Genomic DNA, 7,236 nt, shown 5'->3' with positions numbered 1-7,236 from the left:
ACAAGGTTTTAATTTGAGAGACTGCTTTCTAACGGCAGCGCAACTGACACCAGCCTTTGTCTCACGGCTGTAATGATTGTGTACATATCGCTGAATTGATGGGCTCCTGCTTTGTTCACCTTTAATGTGTGGCCCTGTTTGCCAGGCAGGGGAGCAATGCCTGAACACGGATTTTATCTCTCCATTCTCTGTCTGCTCCTCCCCTCCTTGCCTCAGAGGCTCTCCTCTCTCCTTTCTCTCTCTCTCTCTCTCTCTCTCTCTCTCTCTCTCTCTCTCTCTCTCTCTCTCTCTCTCTCTTTCCCCTTGTCTTGTACCCAGGCCGTATGCCTTATCAGAAGCTTGGGCTCTGGAGTGGTCCTAAGCTCTCATCTGGCTGCAAGATAAGACATTCCTGTCCAGCAGTCTGCATGGAGACGCAACAAAGGCCCACGTTGTCAGGCCCTAATTAGGGCTGTTTTTGTGTCTGAATGATACCCTTTACACATACACACATACACACACAGCAATCGGAATTACAAGCGTGAAATGGGTCCCCAGTGCCTGAGTGATAATGATGTATTCGGTAGAGGACTGTCCAGCTCTGTCCCCCTCCCCGCGCCATGCTGTTATCTCCACAGCGACGGCGGGACAGCTGTACTCCGCGGTGTTGGTGTCATGTCCCTGCTTTGTGTGCTGCATATTAAAAGCTTTATGGAAGCAATTAAATGTGTGCTTAATGGCAAGGAGCTGGCAGAATGAATGTACAATTGAATTAGCAGTTATGATGGGGCACATTACAAGATGAAGTAAATGCAATTACCGCAAGGCATTTTTTCTCTCTCTTTCCCGTCAGGTTTGGCAGCCTGACATGACTTCATTACCCTCTTTGTCACATACACTTTCCCACTGATCTAATTTTCGCACAGCTGGAAGCATCGGGTCAAAGTGAGCATTTGTGCTCATCTCTGCACATCCATTGATATTTCTAATACCTTTTTGGAATGTGTTGCCTTGGAGCTGACTCATCCCCATAGTAATTACCTTGCAAAGTGGCATGGGCATGAGGAAGCTGCCGCCCGGGCTAAACTCAATTACGGCCACACTCTCCTGGCTCCACCAGCCGTGTGTAAGACAGCACGTCTCAGAGCGCTGAGGAGCTTAAGACTTTTGTCATGGGTTAACCTGAGAACTGGAGCCATTATGTTGAAGGTAAAGTGACTGTGTTCAGTTGGCACTGTTCAGTGTGAGAGCACTGATTGATAAATGCATGGATTCTTTTTTGATAAGGATATGAAATGTCACAAAGTATAAGAATAAAAGATATAGTGTAAAACAGTTGTTGGGATTGATGTTATCACAAGAAAGATATTTGTGCCACAGAGGTCATCCAAAGATCAGAAAAAGTATTGAAATAATGTATCATAGCAGCTCACCTCTGTCAAGCAAAGTACCGTGGAAAGAGTCCTTTTTGTTGCAACATTTACTGAGAAGGAAATATTTGTTTGACTGTGGCATGTTTCTTGTACATTTGCACTGGACTGAAATGTACACCATATCAATCAAAAATAACTCAGTTTTTTTCATTTTTCTAAAAATTGTGTTTCCAGAAAAAAAGAAAAAAAAAATTCCCCATGAGTTTTCTCTTTGCCACAGGTGAGAACGGTAGGAGAATTCCAGCGTCTCCCTTTGCTGCCCTATAAGCAGCAGAAGCTGAGGCTGAGCTCTCGGCCTACATCATCCAGCAGTGAGCGCGCTGCTGCTGAATACGGTGTCCTTGCAGATCGAGTGGTCACTTGTTCAACTTTGGCCATTAACCTGAGTGCAGCAGGCAGTCTGCACTCCCCCAGGGCTTCAATGCTCATTTATAGTGCAGCGACACACTAATGGAAGCCCCGCTAAGGTGTGTTAACAATTTTTCTAGCGATTAATGAAGGGGAATCATGGCCAGACTAGACTTAGCCCACATGATTTAGTAGCTTTTAAGGTAGTAGCGATGAATATAATGCTTTAGAAAGAGCTTCTGTACATTAGATATATGACACCTGCTACATTAAGCTACATTAAGGTTTAATATGTCTTCATTACTGGCAGGCTGCCGAACCCCTTCAAGGTTGAAATAGAGATCCACCTTTCATTATGCCACACATCATTGCTCTGTGGAGAGATATCAAATAATAATGGAATTGTTGAAACAGTTCTGCTCGAGTTGTTAATGTTAATCGATGTATTAAATATTAAGGATTTTCATAACAGGACTTTGAACAGCTGCCACAGTGCTGGGTGAGGGCGATTCGGAGTTCCTCCAGAGGCCCAACTTTTCTCTCATGGTTAATTAAACAAAGTAGAGCATCACAATAGCCCTTGGACTTCTCACCTCTGACCTGCAGGAAAAAAAAAAAAAAAGTCATCAAAGTCCTTTGTGACTTATGTCGACCTGAATATACGTTCCATAGCATCATTGGACATGCTGCTTCAAAATATGTTTGCAAAGAGCTAAGTATTAATGTACACTATATTTTCAATTTGACAGTTCTGCAGAAATAAAGTACTAAATATACGCTATACATAGTTGCTGTACATGAAAACCTGGTATTTCCAAAAACAATGTTTACAAGAAGAAAAAAATGTTCTATGAAATTTCATTCCAAGTCATTTTTGGACCATTCCTATTGGTCCACTTATCATGATGTTCTCACAATGTAAAGGGCAGCTGCCATTTTAAATTGTGTAAAAGTAAAGAAAAGAAAATCTGACAAATATAGAGCTTTTTTTATGGCAGCTGCAATGATAAAACAAAAACAGTAAATTATGTTTTTGCAGTGCATAATTGCAGCTTGTAATTCTACATAATATTGATTATTTCATCACAATGCTTTAATATTAAAGACCTTATCATAAAAATGTGTGTTGAAATCTCATTATTAACTTTATTAATACCCAAGTCTTTTCAGCCAATGTGTATCCAGCATAGTGTACAGCACTGTGGAACTTAAGCAGCAGTTCCTGGACCTGTAGCCCACTCTGAAACTTGCACTAATACTGCATAAACAGCAGACCCTGGAGCTGTAGCCCACTGTGGAACTTAAAAACAGCAGGCCCTGGAGCTCGATGCAAGCGACAGCAGCCATGCTGGATTCCTAGACACCGCACACGATGCTTCACAAATAAACGCAGTGCAGCAAGTCAGGCTGAGGCCCTATCCTGACTCGGGCGCCCATTGCCCTACCCGTTGTATAGAAAGAAAACAGGCTCCCCTGCAGGACGCCTAAGCCCAGGACCAGCCAGTGAGATATTCCTGTCTGCTCTCTGTTTCTCTTTCCTTCAGAGGGTCCAAAGGCTTTGTCGTGTTTACTTTGCAGTCCTTTGATGAGAGTAAATGTCTTTTTCTCTCTGGACACTTTCATTCTGTCCAAATAGTGACAAATCAATTATAGGTTTTCAACACTGTGGAATGCCAAACTACATGTCATGCCATGGTGCTTACTAAGTTCACCAACTGTCACTGTACAGTGTTAGGGTCTCAGAGTAACTTTATGATGCAGGGACAAAAAAATCAGTATTAGCTATTTATCTTCATTTCATAGTGGGCTTTCATGACATTAATAGTATTAGTTCATGTGTCAGCAAATTTTGTCAACTAAATATAAAAAAAAAGCAGGTAATGCCAGAAACTCCAAACCTGGCATCAGAGATGACAGAGCATGATAACGTAGACGGAGCGACACTGCAACAATTACTGATGGCAAAATTTCTCCATTTGTCCCTCCGTGGCACTTTTACGGGCTGTAATGTGAAATTGTTGCCAATATCCTGCATGGGGCAGATGGGCTAGTCAGCAAGATGGATCAGATGCCACATAAATTGGCGGGTGCCACCGAAAGCGTGGAGTGATACAGCTCTGTGTGCTTTATAGGCCAGGGCAGAGAGAAGGCTTGCCAAAGGCAACAGCTCAAACTATCTGTTCAGATTATTCCCTATTCAGCACAGTGAGGAACACATTCAAAATGATATTTGCCCTGCTGGCTCCACTGCTGCAGTATAAAAGAGAACTGTTCACCATGGAATTTTGGGCTGTCATAAGTAACAATACAGTTGCAGTGCTTAAAATAGCTGCAGTTCAAGGTGAAATTATAATGTTTGTATTTCCACATCATTTATGTATGTAATTGGTTGATAGAGTCCTGGTGTTTTATATAGCAAGCATATGTGGGGCTGAGCATAACATGCCTGGCAACACCTGCCTGAGGGAATAGAAGCCTGCTGAAGCCTGGGGCCTCGCTTCTCTTTCCATAGGCACCTTGGTGTATGTCAGCAGTGGCATGGGCATCAGTCTTCCTCCCAGACACAGGGAACTCCTGAGAGCACCATTATCTGCTGGTCCCTATAGACCCTTTGGAGGTCTTTGGAGTTCCACTGTTTGCTTTCCATTTGGACATTTCAGATATGTGCAGGCAGAACAGAAAAATAGACATGATTTATTTTCACACTGCAAGGGATTTTTGCAGTATATTATGTATGCAATTGACTATTTCATTCCATATTGAATTTCAGCTCCACATAAACAACCAACCCCCCCACCCAGCCAGAACTTCCATATTTCACAGTTGGAAGTGACCATAGCTAATGTGACTCACTTTATTAGCTCTATTGGGTAAGGGCTAGAGGACACCTGACAGTGTGCAAACGCTCCACGGGACACCTACAGAGACACTATTACAACTGTATCTACTGCATGCAGACATAGATCCTGATCATGGCTTCATTCTATGTGCCCCTTTTACCACAATTGACTTGTCATGTATTTCACAGCTAATTAGGTCTTTACAAATGAGGCCTATGTCCACTGATAAGAACGTTGCTAAATTGACCGTAAATGCTACCATTCAATCAGGCACAATGACCAGCCCGGCGGCAGTAATCAGGATTAATTAATACTGCTTTACAGGGGGCAGAAGAGACGAAAGAACAGCAAGGGCTTTGGAAGTAGGAACACCCCATTATGTTGCACTATCAGTGTGTTTTGTTGGAGCCAAGCTCGGTTAAATGGAGGAGTTAAAGGTGAGAGTATGACCCAAAAGGAATTGTAGTACCAGTGTACTGTTTACGTGAGGATCCTTTTCAATACTTTATTGAGCTTGTCACTGTCGCAGTCAAAGCATTTAGGTGCCAATTACATGTGTCTATATTTATTCTGTTTTATACTAAGCTCCCTACTTTAAGTTTTCTTCGCCTCCAAACCTTGTTTGCTCATGGAGAGGCGTCTGGATGCCTCTCACTGTCTCCTCCCATTAGTCCTGCCCTCACAATCAGCCTTGAGTCCATAGGCTGTGGGATTACTTATGGCTTCACTAGTTTTTTTGTGGATTAAGATCCACTCTCCCTAATCGAGTCAAGCTCACATGCACCATGTGATGATGATCAGACAGGCTGGCATGGGCTATCTCCCCAGGGAAGTGGCAGCAGGCTGCTTTGCCCTCCCTATCATGGCCATCACACTGGGTGTCTCCAGCAATTGCTGGTACGTGGCAGCAGCGGTCAGCTCTACTTTGATCTTCGCTGGGCTGGAGCAGCCACCCATTTTAGTGCTAGATCATCAGTAGAGCCTGATGGCTTTAATTCAGCTGCTGTCAGCATAGCAAGGTGCACTGTGTTATTGCAGCAATATGCTACTGGTAATCATGAAAATGGCTACAGCAGTGGAAGTGCGATTGTTAATGTCAGCTAGGTATTAAAACTGTTTTGTCAGGTATCTTAGTAATAGATATGTTCTAGAGTGGTAGGTAGAGTTGACACACCCCACCCAACAAGTGTGACATCTATCCCCGAATCGTCTCAAATATACATGTAGCAGTGTAGAGTTGAATGCTAAATGCACAACCATGTACTGCTAAGTGCATTATCTATGATTTCTGGGTGCAGGGGAATTAGGATTCAAAACTGAATTCCAACAGTAGTGCTGATGACGTTCATGTTTAACCTGGCAAGAGTCATAGCATCTTTTTTTTTGGCCCTTTCTTGTACAATATCGTAGTGTGGTAAATTACTAAAGTATTGAATGCATGCTCTGACAGCTAGTTTCCAATTACACAGCTAAAGGTAACCTAGAAAAGTTACCTCTGCTCAATATTGCTTTGGAAGCAATTAAATGGGCATTTCAGTGTTTTGATAATTGACCTTAAAATAGACAATCAGGACTGCAGTAAGGTGCACAAAGAAAATAAAAAATTTAAGTTCATCTTAAGTTCATAGCTCATCTTATTTCTGACACTTAGAGGGATAAAGAAGGCCATGGACAAACACACAACCTGAATATTGTTTGCTCAGGTGTCAGATTGACCGTATCCTCCAGAAGGTTTACTGCTGATGATAAAAATGTGAATTAAAAAAATGCTGTAAAATTAGTTTTTACTCCAATCCTAATCTCATCTAAGTGTGTTAATCCTATTCTCGGCTCCAAGAGGATTAGTCACTGTTTCAGATATTTTAGGTGAGAATGGCAAATTAAGTGACAAGCCACCTCCCCCTATCCCCTTCTTATTCTGTCAGTGAATTCGACCTTCATTCCCTGTGAGACAATGAGTGGTGAAGGACGTGCTGAGTGGCTGACGCTGCACTTCCACCAACCCGTAGTCGAGCGCCACCGCTGTCTGCTCCCCACCCGCTCTCCACCCGCTCTTTACCACGCCACTCCCCACCCGTACTTGATGAAGAAAAGGAATCAATGGAGTGAAGAATGATGAAGAAATAAAAGTTAGAGACAGACAAGCTGTAGAAATGAATGTGGGGTTTTTTACAATGACAAGCAAAATGCTTATTTAGAATCAAAAGGAAAATTTATAGATGCTAAATAATGTGCAAAAAAAATAAACAGTAATATTAAGAACTAATATAACAATTTCTCATTAACAATAATAAGGGAGAAATTTTATAAACAATAACACAACCCACATGAATAACAATTTATAAAAGAAAGCATGTATAGGCCCCGAAGGACACATTGGTAAGGAGGACACTGTAGCCTGTTACATAAACCCACACAGCCATACAAACTATTTAAGGTAACATATTGAGCTTATTAAATTAACAGCAGTTAAAATCATGTCCATCTCTATAACAAAAGAGAATCGACCACTTTAATGTTTAATGCCAAGTCATTATGAGTCGTCTCGATTCTTATAAAAATAGTATTCATTCTTAAAGCATATTTCAGAAGTAACTCAAACTATTATATTTCTACTGCAAGCAACAGAAAACTGA

Source organism: Electrophorus electricus, chromosome 8, assembly GCF_041902795.1.
Source record: "Electrophorus electricus isolate QZ-2024a chromosome 8, ASM4190279v1, whole genome shotgun sequence".
NCBI lineage: Eukaryota > Metazoa > Chordata > Actinopteri > Gymnotiformes > Gymnotidae > Electrophorus > Electrophorus electricus.
This window is presented reverse-complemented; position numbering follows the sequence as displayed.